At 44.2% G+C, this 14,280-nt stretch overlaps 1 protein-coding gene across 1 annotated transcript in view; it reads right to left on the reverse strand.

Moving 5' to 3' along the window:
• Positions 1–11,573, reverse strand: part of PTPRS (protein tyrosine phosphatase receptor type S) — a 242,388-nt gene extending 230,815 nt beyond the window's left edge. The window contains exon 1 of the mRNA XM_081960707.1: positions 11,437–11,573. The gene's annotated coding sequence lies outside the window, so the exon portion shown is untranslated. The remainder of the gene's footprint in view (positions 1–11,436) is intronic.
• Between the last annotated feature and the right edge of the window lie 2,707 nt (positions 11,574–14,280).

Raw genomic sequence — 14,280 nt, forward strand, 5'->3', positions numbered from 1 at the left:
CCAATTCTGGGTCCAATAAAGCAGCAAAGAGGGGCAGTGGCTGAGCAGGGTGGAAAATGGACGAAGGAAGAAAAAAGGAAAAATGCAAACCGTTTTCCAAACGGCTTCCCAGCTGTTGGGGCGAAAAATGCAGATGTAGGCAGACCACTTTTTCCTATTATTGTTTCCCATTAATACAATTACTATGGTTCCTCTCACAGCCAGATGTTCAGATTGGATCTGGTCATTATTATTCTTTTTGGGTCCCACGTTCCCAAGAACCTCCTGCTGAAGGCGTTACAGGTACAAGAAGCAATGGGTGGAAATTAATCAAGGAGAGAAGCAACTTAGAACTGAGGAGAAACTTCCTGACAGTGAGAACAATTAATCAGTGGAACAGCTTGCCTCCAGAAGTTGTGGATGCTCCCAACACTGGAAGTCTTTAAGAAGATGTTGGATAGCCATTTGTCTGGAATGGTATAGGGCAGGGGTGTCCAAACTTGGGAACTTTAAGACTTGTGGACTTCAACTCCCAGAATTCCCCAGCCAGCCATGCTGGCTGGGGAATTCTGAGAGTTGAAGTCCACAAATCTTAAAGTTCCCAAGTTTGGACACCCCTGGTATAGGGTTTCCTTCCTAGGCAGGGGGTTGGACTAGAAGACCTCCAAGGTCCCTTCCAACTCTGCTATTGTATTGTATTATATTGTATTGTATTGTCTGCTATTGTATTGTATTGCATTGTATTGTATTGTATTGTATTCTATTCTATTCCTCAACATCTCCTGGCCATTGGCCCAAAGTCACTCAGCTGGCTTTATATGAAAGGTGGGACTAGAACTCACTGTCTCCTGGCGATTGGCCCAAGTCACCCATCTTGCTTCCATGCCAAAGGTGGGACTCGAACTCGCATCTCTTTGTGATTGGTTCAAAATCTGCCAGCTGATCTCTGCCTGAGGCGAGACTAGAACTCACCATCTCCTGGTTTTTAAACTGGTGCTTTAACCACTAAACCACATTCTTTCTTTTTTTAAAAAAATAGGTATATGCTCAAAGCCTTTTGCGTCTCCTCCTTGGCAACCGAAAGGCAGAGACTCAACTAAATTTGGTTTAAGGGTGCCCAATAGCAAAGTCTCTGTTGTGTGCCTGCCTCAACACTTTGAGCTTAACTGCTCCTGAGTGTGGAAGTTCTACAACATGGCTTCCGGCATTCAGAAAAAGAGGAGAAGCTGAGCAAAGGAGACAGCCCTTCAGCCACATCACTGAACAGGGACATGACCCACAATATCCCGCCAACTTTCCAAAGGGTGCCTTCAAAAACCCACACCACCCGAAACAACAACAAAAAGAGAGAGAAAGAAACTCGGGCAGATGTTTTCCCACGGTCATCCGGGTGGATGAAGTGAAGAAAAAATAAAGTATTATCTGGCAGAGACCTGCCTATTTATTATTCCTCCCACTCCCCACCCCCAAAAATCAGATTTTTCACGCAGCCTTCCTGTGTGTATGGAGTAGGGAATAATAATTTAACTGGTATTAATTGCACTCCTCACTTGGAGAGAGTCATCCACTGTTTTTCAACCTGCATTGCTTTGAGATGGGTGGACTTCAACTCCCAGAATCCCCACAGACAGCATACTTTAAGGAGGATGGACTTCAACTCCCAGAATTCTTTGATGGGGACATTTTATGATAGGTGGACGCCCAGAATTTCTTCTTCAGCCAGCGTGCTTTAAGGAGAAAAGTGGACTTCAACTCCCAGAATTCCTCAATCAGCAGGCTTTAAGATGTGGAGGTTTAAACTCCCAGAATTCCACAGCCAGCAGGTTTTAAGATGGGTGGATTTCAACCCCCAAAATTCCTCCACCAATATATTTTAAGATGGGAGGAATTCAACTCCCAGAATTCCTCAGGCAGATTTGCTAATTGGGGAATTCTGGGAATTGAAGTTCATCCACCTTAAACCATGCTGACTGGGGAATTCTGGGTGTTGAAGTCCACCCATCTTAAAGCCTGCTGACTGGGGAATTCTGGGAACTGAAGTCCACCCACCTGAAAGTATGCTGACTGGGGAATTCTGGGAGTTGAAGTCCACCCACCTTAAAGCTACTTGGGCTGAAAATCCTGATCTTTCATATCCCTGAGAAGCTGGGTAGGGCCTTTTTTATTTGCAGCTGCTCAAATTAAAGCCAATTTTAAACCTGCCCTCTCTCCTATTATGCTACCTTCAGGCAAGTGGCAACACTCCTCTATTCAATTATACTATTTACATTCCTTCAAGTTTGGCGTGCACGGACTTTATTCCTTTTGATTGTGATGTCATAAAGCCACTCGGATGAATGCCACTGTTTTCTTCCCTAGATAAGACACGGGATCACCAAATCACCATTTTGGAGAAAAACTCCAGAGGTCATCCAGTCCAACCTGTTGCATAGTTTCTCTTCTTCCTTTGATCAAGTACATACTCATACAGTATTTATAGTAGATAATGTATCTATGGGTGTGCCATACACACTCTATACTATGTAATATATGTACACATATGGCATATATACATAGGATTAAATAGTATATTTTGGATGTTCAGAAGTAGTAAATAAATAGAGAAATTGTATCTCCTTGATACAATTTGAGGGAAGGAGAGGCCAGGCAAGACGCCCCTTGACGTGAGTGACATCAAGTTGGCCACGCCCACCCAGTCACACGACCAACCAGCCACACCTACCCAGTCACATGACCAACCAGTCACATGACCAACCAGACACACCCACCCAGTCACATGACCAACCAGTCACATGACTATGAAGCCATGCCCGCCCAGTCACATGGCCAACAAGCCACGCCCACCACCACATGGCCAACAAGCCATGCCCACCAAACAAGCCACGCCCCACAGAACCTGTAGCAAAAAAAACTGAAACCCGCCCCGATCAAGTTGCTATTAAATCTGCTGCCTTCTGATCTTCTATGCATTTAGTACGGTTTATTTTGGATTGCTTAGCAACAGAAATTTATTTGGCACTGCCCTAATCTGGGGAAGGCAGATTTGCTTAACAACCGTGTTATTAATTTAAGAACTGGGGTGATTCACTTAACAATAGAGGCAAGGAAGGTCATAAAATTGGGCAAAACTCACTTAATGTCTCACTTAACAACAGAAATTTTGGGCTCCATTGCGGTCGTACGTCGAGGACTACCTGTACAGAGACATACATGGATTGCCGAAGAGCCAACCCTCCAAAATAGAAAGCCACTGCCAACCCACCCCCCGCAGGAGTCACTGCGTCAAACTTCGTTCTTGCCCGCAAGGTGGAGGTATCCGATGTGGCAACTCCTGTAGTTTTGCGGGCGGGGGGAGTGAGCATGGCACAAAGCAGCTTCTTAAAATGTGTGCGTTGCAGGCAAAATTAAAATAAATAAATGGGTGTATAATCTATGGGAAGCATTAAATCAGTGCTTTCCAAATCTGGCTAAATTATCCAAAATTGGATAAAAGTGCTTTTTTAAATTTTCACTCGTTGGAAAATGACACATGAACCGATTAGCCATCACGGCAGGGAGGCTTAAATGGACTTCAAATTGCCACGTGTACATATATAAAGATAAAAGTTCCCTTCGCACAGATGTGCTAGTCGTTCCCGACCCTAGGGGGCGGTGCTCATCTCCGTTTCAAAGCAGAAGAGCCAGCGCTGTCCGAAGACATCTCTGTGGTCATGTGGCCGGCATGACTCAACGCCAAAGATGCATGGAACACTGTTCCCTTCCTACCAAAGGTGGTTCTTATTTTTTTTACTTGCATTTTTACGTGGTTTCAAAGTGCTAGGTTGGCAGAAGTTGGGATAAGTAACGGGAGCTCACTTTGTTACATTGCGCTAGGGATTTGAACCACTGAACTGCCGACCTTAGCCGCTGCATATCTATCTATCATCTATCTATCTATCTATCTATCTATCTATCTATCTATCTATCTATCTATCTATCATCTATCTATCATCTATCTATCTATCTATCATCTATCTATCTATCATCTACCTATCTCGTCTACCTACCTACCTACCTACCTACCTACCTACCTCTCTCTCTCTCTCTCTCTCTCTCTCTCTATCATCTATCTATCTATCTATCTGTCTATCTATCTATCTATCTATCTATCTATCTATCTATCTATCTATCATCTATCTATCTATCTATCTATCTATCATCTATCTGTCTATCTATCTATCTATCATCTATCTATCTATCTATCATCTATCTATCTATCTATCTATCATCTATCTATCTATCATCTATCTATCTATCTATCTATCTATCTATCTATCTATCTATCTATCTATCATCTATCTATCTATCTATCTATCATCTATCTATCTATCATCTATCTATCTATCTATCTATCTATCTATCTATCTATCTATCTATCTATCATCTATCTATCTATCTATCTATCTATCTATCTATCATCTATCTATCTATCTATCTATCTATCTATCTATCTATCTATCTATCTATCCAGAAAGAAAGAAAGAAAGAAATTCAACGCCGTTCATTTTTACGCGACAGGCTGTCCTCGAATTACAACCATTCGTTCAGCGACCTTCCAAGGTTAGGAGGATGCTGAATGAAGAGACTTAAGGACGGTCCTCAGAGTTTGATAATACATTGTGAGAAGCAGTTTCGGTCATACAGGTAGTCCTCGACTTACGAACACAATTGAGCCCAACATTTCTGTTGCTAGGCAAGATGGCTGTTGAGTTAATTTTGCTCTGTTTTACGAGCTTTCCTGCCACAACTGCTAAGTAAATCATTGCGGCTGTTAAATTCGTCACACGGTTGTTAAGTGAATCTGTCTTCCCCCTTGACTTGGCTTTTCGGAAGGTCGCAAAAGGAGATCGCGTGATCCCGGGACCCTGCAACCGTCATAAATACAAGTCAGTTGCCAAGAGGCTACATTTGGATCATGTGACCAAGGAGATGCTGCGACGGTCGTAAATATGAAAAACAGTTATATCAGTGCCATTGTTAATTTCGAATGGTCACTAAACTGATGGTTGTAAATCAAGGACTATTTGTAAATGAAAAAAGTTTGGGATTAAATCACTGGATTAAAGGAACATTCCTTAGATCCTACCAGTGGGTTTAAGAAAGCCACAGGGCGGAGGATGTAAAAGAACAGCATGCATTTTGTTTAACTCAGAATCATGAGGACTAGAAACTTCTTTTTTTGTTTTTAAAGTAGCGTTATCTACATGCCAAAGGCTCGATATTCTTCATATGGGAGCCTGGAAAAAGAAACTCGCTCAACTCTTAACCCTGTGTCTATTTTTTCTCCCCAAAACCTTCACATCACAGCTAGTTTTGGAGATCTACTATTCTGTGCATAATTTGAGAAAAAAATATACAGTATTTACCCCAAGCATTGCTATGAGACGGAGAAAATTGTACAAACACCTCTCTCTTTCTCTCCCTCTCTTCCCCAAGGGACCATTTTGTGTCTGTCTACTTTCAAAAGGAAAAAGAAAGAAAAAAAACCCCAAACAAGTGAGAAATTGTTTTAAAAGGGAAGAGATTGAAGGTATTTGGTAAGCAAAGGAGCGCAATGCACACCTCACACTGACACATTTTGAACAAACTAAATTAATTCTTATGTAAAGCTTCCATTTTGCGCCCCCTCCTCCCTCTTCCTCTTTTTCCCCAGACCCAGCAGAGAAAGGCTGGGCTATAAATATCAAACTGTTAAGAAAAATGACAGAAAATTCTGTGTTTGAGGATGAATACTGCTTTTCACAGACGGCCAATCTGAGAAGAAAAGAAGGAAAGAGAAAGAAGGAGGGAAGGAAAAAGGGAGGGACAGAAGAAGGGAAGAGATGGGTGGGGGAAAGAAAGAAGGAATGATAGAAAGAAAGAAGAACAAGAGGAAGGAAAAAGGGAGGAAGGAGAGAAAGAAAGAGTGAAGAGGGAATGAAGGATGGAAAAAAACAGGAGCAAGTAAATGGGGGAAGGAAGGAGAGGAAAGAAAGAAAAACAAAAGAAAGAAAGGAAGATCAGGAAGGAAGGAAAACAGGATAAAGGAAAAGGGGAAGGAAGGAGAGAAATAAAGAAGAAAGAAAGAATAACAGGAGGAAGTAAAAAAGGGAGGAAGAGGAGAAAGAAAGAGGAACGAGGGAGGGAAGGAAGATCAGAAAGGAAGGAAAACAGGACAAAGTAAAAGGGGAAGGAAGGACAGAAAGAAAGAAGAAAGAAAGAATAACAGGAGGAAGTAAAAAAATGGAAAAAGAAGAGAAAGAAAGAGGAAAGGGGGAGGCAAGGAAGGAAAACAGGAAGAAGAAAAAGGGCAAAGGAAGGAAAGGAAGATCAGAAAGGAAGGAAAACAGGACAAAGGAAAAGGGGAAGGAAGGAGAGAAAGAAAGAAGAAAGAAAGAATAACAGGAGGAAGTAAAAAAGGGAGGAAGAGGAGAAAGAAAGAGGAACGAGGGAGGGAAGGAAGATCAGAAAGGAAGGAAAACAGGACAAAGTAAAAGGGGAAGGAAGGACAGAAAGAAAGAAGAAAGAAAGAATAACAGGAGGAAGTAAAAAAGGGAAAAAGAAGAGAAAGAAAGAGGAAAGAGGGAGGGAAGGAAGGAAAACAGGAAGAAGTAAAAGGGCAAAGGAAGGAAAGGAAGGAAGATCAGAAAGGAAGGAAAACAGGACAAAGTAAAAGGGGAAGGAAAGAGAGAAAGAAAGAATAGATAAAGAAATAGAAGAAGAGAAAAATATTTGACGAGCAGGGAAGGAACAAGAAATTGATGGGGATGGATCAATAAAAGGAAAAAAGGGAGTGACAGATGGAAGAAAGGATGAAGAGCAGAGAAGCCCCCTTTGGCTCAAACATTCAACCCTTCAGAGGGACGAAATCACATCCAAATACTGAGGGGGGGAAAAAAAGAGAAAAGATGGCTTTAAAAGAATAATTCAAATAAAGCCCCAAGCGACACTCTTCCCAATCCTTTGTCCCTCCTCTCAGCCTTTCTGCCCCCCCTTCCCCTTTGGTGTCTCCCACCTCTTCATCACCGAACAAAGCCAGGGGGGCTGAAGGCCAAGCCACCCATGGCAAACTCATAAATCACAACTCTGTAAACAACACCCTTTTCACACAGCGGTGCTTGTGTGTCAGGATCCACACAACACAAATTCTTCCCCAGGTCATTGCAGGCTTTGAGGGGGGGGGCTGGACCTGGCTGGCAAGATTTGCCCACTTCTGCTCAGGTAAGCCCACCTGGCCCTGGACAAGAACCACACTGAAGTAGACCTGAAATACACCAGAAGCAGCCTGAAGCCTGCATTTTTTAGGGGCTGTTTAAGGAGGCAGCCTTGATTGTTATCTCTTTCCCGCCACAAAAGGGCAGGAAATTGAAGATCAGTGACAAGCAATCACAAGAATCCCCAGGCCCTGAATTTTTCTCTCTCTCTCCATCTCTCCTTCTTTCTCTCTCCCCCTCTCTCTCCTCCTTTCTCCTCTCCTTCTCTCCTTTCCTTCTCTCCTTCTTTCTTTCTTTCTCTCTCTCTCCCCCTCTCTCTCCTCCTCTCCCTCTCCCCCTCTCTCCTTTCCTTCTCCCCTCTCTCTTTCCATTTCTCCTTCTTCCTTTCTCCCTCTCCCCCACTCTCTCCTTTCCTTTCCTCTCCCTCCCACTCTGACCTCCTCTCCCTCTCTCCCCTTCTCTCCCACTTTCTATCCATCTCTCCTTCTTTCTTTCTCCCTCTCTCCTCCTCCCTCTCTTTTCTCTCTCTCCCATCTCTTCTTCACTTTCTCCCTCTCTCCCCCACTTTGCCTTCCCCCCTTTTCCCTCTCCCCCTTCTCCCTCCCTCCATTTCTCCTTCTTTCTGTTTCTCCCTCCCTCTCCCTCCCACTCTTTGACCTCCTCTCCCTTTCTCTCCCTCCCACTCTGACCTCTCCCTCTCTCCCCTTCTCTCCCACTTTCTATCTGTCTCTACATCTCTCCTTCTTTCTTTCTCCCTCTCTCCCCCTATCCTCCTCTCTCTCTCTTTTCTCTCTCTCCTCTCTCCCATCTCTTCTTCACTTTCTCCCTCTCTCCCCCACCTTGCCTTCCCCCTTTTTCCCCTCTCCCTCCCCCCTTTCTCCCTCCCTCCATTTCTCCTTCTTTCTGTTTCTCCCTCCCTCCCCCTCCCACTCTTTGACTTTCTCTCCCTCCCACTCTAACCTACTCTCCCCTCTTTCTCCTCTCCCTCTCTCCTTTCCCACTTTCTCCCCTCTCTCCACCTCTCCTCTCTTTCTCCCTCTCTCCTTCTCTCCCTGTCTCTGACTCACTCTCTCTTTCACACACAAATACAATCTAAAAGGCATCTTATCCATTCACTTCAGCCCATAGCCAAGATCAGAGAAAGCAAACCAGAGCTTATTGCATTTTGCACAGCCACCGGAAAGCTTCTTTATTGCAAGGGTCAAACTCTTCGATCCACCAGTTTTTCTCTATATGTATAGATAGTCCTTGACTTGCAACCACAGCCGAGCTCAAAATTTTTGTAAGACAGTTGCTAAGTGAGTTTTGCCCCATTTTACCACCTTTCTTGCCACAGCTGTTAAGGGAATCTCTGCCGCTGGTAAGTTAGTAAGCCCGTTGTGATTACATGACCCCTGGACACTGCAACCGTCATAAATATGAGTCAGTTGCCAAGGGTCCAAATTTTGATTCTGTGACCATGGGGATGCTGCAATAGTCATAAGTCACTTTTTTCAGTGCTCTTGTTAACTTTTGGTCACTAAACGAACGGTTGTAAGTCGAGGACTACTCACATTGGGTAAAATCTCCCTCTCATCCCCAACCAATGTGGCTTTTTGTGGCTGGGGATGATGGAAATTGCAGTCCCACAGAGCCAAAAGGTGCCTGGGCTCTGGATGGGTGGGGACCAAGAACTCTCAACCCAACACTCTGGAAAAGTTCCCCACCACCCAGAATACCCTTCCCCTGTAACATTTAAATGTCTGTTGGTCAGTTCGATCCTCGGTAACTCTATCTCCCCTCTTTTCTTGGTCGCTGAAATGTTTGTGATTTTGTGAAGCATGACACAGAACAAGCGTTGCATTCAAAAGCAGGAAAAAGGCATTGATTGCAAATAGCAGATTGCTATTTGCTCAGACCCATCAAGATTCAGAAGAAAGCGGAATTTCATTTGGGGTTAAATAACTCACTTCTAATGTTTAAATCAGAGGTCTCCAAACTTGGCAACTTTAAGACTTGTGGACTTTCAACTCCCAGAATTCTCCAGCCAGCATAGCTTGGAGATCCCTGGTTGAAATCAATGTTTCTCAAAATTGGCCCCTTTAAGACAGGTGGACTTCAACTCCCAGAATCCCCCAGGATGGCTGGGGAATTCTGGGAGTTGAAGTCCACTTGCCTTAAAGGTTGCCAAGTTTGAGAAGCACTTGATTTAAATCCTATAGATCCTATAGTACAGGGGTGTCCAAACTTGGGAACTTGAAGACTTGTGGACTTCAACTCCCAGAAATCCCCAGCCAGCTATGCTATGCTGGCTGGGGATTTCTGGGAGTTGAAGTCCACAAGTCTTCAAGTTCCCAAGTTTGGATACCCCTGCTATAGTAGATCAACCATCTTTTGTTCATTAATTGCTGAATCAAAAACAGGAAGAATTTTAAGATGCTGGTTGGAAGAGAGGAATGGAAGAGAGGGGGAAGAAAACAAAATCAGTGGCATCTCTAGATTTTAAGCAAAAATTCCAACATTTCATTTGCACACCCGCTCACCCTTCTTAAAACTTGGTGGAAATGTAATGCATCCCGCTGCAAAGACATCCAAAGCGTCAAATTCATTTTTTGTGGTGGTTGCTAATGTTTTGCAACAAAACTCCTGAATCCACACCAGGCCCAATGAAACAAACCCTTGTTATTTTGTAAAAAAAAAAAGACTCCAAGAAAGAAAAGACACACACATACATTGCACCAAATACAGAACCCTGCAATCAGAATGCAAAAGTTTTTTTAAAAAAATTCTTTTTCCACTTGGTTGCAAAACCTCTTTTGTTCTTCCCCTGGAATTTGGGATACAAATGAGACAAAAGAGAACAAAAACAACAACAGCCAAGACACATGGGTTTTTTTTTTCCAAAGGAGAACCCATCTTTTTCTCTCTTTAACCGAAGAGAAAAAAATAAAAATGAAAAGAAGCAAAAGACAACGACGACAAAAAGAAAAGGAATATAAAATAAAAAAGGGGGAAAAAAGAAAAGGAAAAAAGAAGAGAAAAAGAAGAAATGCAACTGCAAAGAACTAAAATAAAAAATTTAAAAAAAAACGGGCGGCAGGAATTCCTAGGGATCCAATCCTCGGATTTTATTTTCTGCAAAAATCGTATTTTGATTTCTAGCATAAGGTAACCAAAGGCAGGGAAGAGGGCAGCCTGGGTTTTTTCTGCCCTTCCCCTCCCCACACATATGCAAAATGTTAACCGTCTCCTTTCTCCAGCTGAAAGCAGGGGATTGGTTTAAAAGAAAGCAAAAAAAAAAAAATGGATGAGAGAGAAGAGGAATGGATGAAAACCTGGAAAGAAAAACACCAACGGGGAGAGAGAGAGAGAGAGAGAGGAGGGAGCTGGAAGAGCGCAAAGGCAAAAACGGGGGGGGGGAGGTTTTCCTGCCTGCAGGAGAGAGAGAAAAAAGGGAGAAAAAAATTCTGCATTTCAAATAAAAAGGAAAAAGTGAGTTTGTCGGCAAAAGAAGTGAAAGGAACAAAGAGCGTTGAAAAAAGTATTTTTTTCTCGGTTGCAATGGAGAAAAGCGTCAGGCTTCCCCCCCCCCATCTTAAAATTTCCCAACGGAAAATCCCAAAAGTTTGCATCTACCCAACCCAACTGAAAAAGGGGTGCAAGGCAAGGATTTCCCCCTCCCCTCCAAATTTGTGGCGTGGGGGGTCTCCTGAAACACCCCCCCATCCCCCAAAAGGGGGAAACACTTTTTCTGGATCGCCTGGGGGTCCCATCTGCTTTCAATTAAGAGGAACTCCACACACACACACCCAATTCCCAAAGAAAACGAGAAACCGCATTGAACCCCAGGAGGCCCCCCCTTATAATCCCGATTTTGGCTGGAGGGAGCAGCCCCATTTAAAAATAATAATAATAAAAATAATAATAATAATAAAACAAAATTTGGCAGGGAGAAACGGGACGATGGAGAAGAAGCGGCTCAGGGAAGGCGCAGAAAGAAGAAGCAAGGTTCAAGGCAGAACAACAAAACATAAATAAACTCAAAAATTAAATGTATAGATTTCAACCCACTCGTGATTTTTCTCAGCGCCCACTCCCAAACCAGAAAGGATCTTTGACACCCCCTCCTCTTTCCCCCCCTCTTTTGCAGAGATCTAAGCGACAATGTATCTCTTTTTTAAATTCATTTTTCCCCAAAACAAAGCAACCATCACAACAACAAAAAGTAACTTAATCTCCAATTTACCCATCCAGTCGCAGACCCCGGGGTCTCTTCCCCCCCTCCAGCCTCGCCAGAAACAGCAAACAGCCTCCTTTAGTTCGGGTTAATCCAACTTTTGAAGGCGCAGCGAGTGGGAGGAGCTTGGAGGGGGCCCCACGGAGAAGGGGAACGCGTGGGGAGGGGAGGGAGGAGAGAGGGAGGGGGAACAGCCGGGGAGAAGGGGGGAAAGGGGGGGGAGTGTTGAGGGAGGGGCGTAAAAGATCCCAGCAATTAGGTTTGCCATGCGGGAAATATGTGATATTTGTTTTTGTTTTTTTAAAGATTTATTGCATTACAAGGATGGGAAAAGAGAAGATGGATTGGTGGATCAAATGGATGGACTGTGAGAGGAGGGGAGAAGAGGAGAGGAGGGGAGAGGAGAAGAGAAGAGAAAGGGATGGATGGATGGATGGATCAAATGGATGGATTGAGAAGAGGAGAGGAGATATGGACAGGTGAGTGGATAGATAGATAGATAGATAGATAGATAGATAGATAGATAGATAGATAGATAGATAGATGGGTGGGTGGGTGGGTGGGTGGGTGGGTGGGTGGGTGGGTGGGTGGGTAGGTAGGTAGGTAGGTAGGTGGTAGATAGATAGATGATAGATAGGTGGGTGGGTGGGTGGGTGGATAGACAGACAGACAGACAGACAGACAGACAGACAGACAGACAGACAGACAGACGACAGACAGATATGGATGGGTGGGTGGGTAGACAGACAGACATGGATGAATGGATAGATGGATAGATATGGATGGGTGGGTGAGTGGATAGATAGATAGATAGATAGATAGATAGATAGATAGATAGATAGATAGATAGATAGATAGATAGATGATAGATAGATAGATAGATAGATAGATAGATAGATAGATATGGATGGAATAATTGGATGGATGGATGGATGGATGGATGGATGGATAGATAGATAGATATGGATGGAGTAAGTAATGAAAGAAAAAAGAGATAGAAACAGAAATAAAGAAAGGAGAAAATGACAGAAAAAGAAAGAGGGGGGCAGAAAGAAGGGCAGAGAAATTGAAGGAGAGAAAGGGGGAGAAAAAGAGAAAAGAGAGAAAGTGAGTGTTTGAAAGACAGGGAGGGAGGGAGGGAGAAAGAGGGAGAGTGGTGGATAAAAAGAGAGAAAGAAAGTGTATGCATGTGTGTGTGAGAGAGACAGAGAGACAGACAGAGACAGAGACAGAAAGAAAAAGGGGGGGAGAGAGAGAAAAAGAAAGAGACAGAGACACAGAGAGAGAGCCTTCCACAGACGTCCCCAACAAGCAAGAGGAAGGACATCTCCATCCTACATTTCAGCCACTTTGGCCACTTTAAGAATGTGGACTTCAATTCCCAGAATTCAGCCACTTTCTCTCAAATCAACTGACCCTTCCTTTCAGGACTTTTTGAAGCTGCAACCTCTCTTATCTTCTCCAAAAGTTAGACCTTGAATGAAAGGCAAATTATTTCCCTACCTTCTTTGTCACCAAAAAAACCTTACTTTTATTTCAAAAATGGCAAATACCGGTTACAGGATTGAACACATACAGTACAAATCTCAGAGAAGCCACATAGCCGTGCCAATTTAGGGAAAATATATATATAATAATTTGATTTAAATAAAAACAGAGATGCTGTGTGTGACTTGGGAGGCTATGCCACTGTGTTCAACAAATAAAGACAAAATATATGTTGGTTTCCCCTTCCTTTTCCTAGGGACTAGAACCATGATGGCAAACCTATGGCAAACCTCTCTGCGGGCACGCCAGCCATCACCCCAGCCCAGCTCCAGCACGAATGTGTGCGTGTCTCCCACTGGCCAGCTGGTCTTTAGGTTTCTTCACACATGCCGAGGGGGTGCATGTGCAGGGGCGCTTGCACTGCATTTAGGGGGCTCGCGTAGTGCCCCTTTGCCCCATTTTGGGCCTGGAAAGCCTCCTGCACCAACCTGGAAGTCAAAAATGGGTATGCGGGGGGCGTATGCACGGGTGGGGGAAGGCAGGGGGGAGTCACATGTGCATGCACAGAGGGCTGCATGCGCATGCGTGGGGGCGGGGCGTATGTGAGGGATCACCCACGCATTGCATTATGGGCAGAGGTGGGTTGCTGGATCGGGCGAACCGATAGCGGCGGCAGTAGGCCTCATGCGCAGATGTGTCGTGCGCCCCCCGAGCCAGTAGTAGAAAAATTGGCAACCAACCACTGATTATGGGTGTGGGATGTCCAGGGGTGGGTTAATGCCAGTTCTAGCCTCTTCTATAGAAGAGGTTCCACAAATCTACAGTGCCGTTTAGAACCAGTTCCAGCTCCCTCCCCCCGCCCTTCCGCACATCATCAAGATGAAGAGCGAGAGGAGGAATTCTGGGAGTTGAAGTCCACAAGTCTTAAAGCTGTCAAGTTTGAACACCCCTGGGGTTTTTTTCCCTAAAGGGTTAGGGGTGCGAGGGTCTTGTAACTTGACAGCTTTAAGACTTGCACACTTCAATGCCAGAGTTCCTGAGCCAACATGACTGGAGCAGGAATTCTGGGAGTTGAAGTCCACAAGTCTTAAAGCTGTCAAGTTTGAACACCCCTGGGGTTTTTTCCCTTAAAGGGTTAGGAGTGCGAGGGTCTTGTAACTTGACAGCTTTAAGACTTGCACACTTCAATGCCAGAGTTCCTGAGCCAACATGACTGGAGGAGGAATTCTGGGAGTTGAAGTCCACAAGTCTTAAAGCTGTCAAGTTTGAACACCCCTAGGGTTTTTTTCCCTAGAGGGTTAGGGGTGCGAGGGTCTTGTAACTTGACAGCTTTAAGACTTGCGTGCTTCAAATGCCAATATTTTG

The sequence above is a fragment of the Natrix helvetica genome (genome assembly GCF_964273705.1).
Source record: "Natrix helvetica genome assembly, chromosome: 1".
Classification (NCBI taxonomy): domain Eukaryota; kingdom Metazoa; phylum Chordata; class Lepidosauria; order Squamata; family Natricidae; genus Natrix; species Natrix helvetica.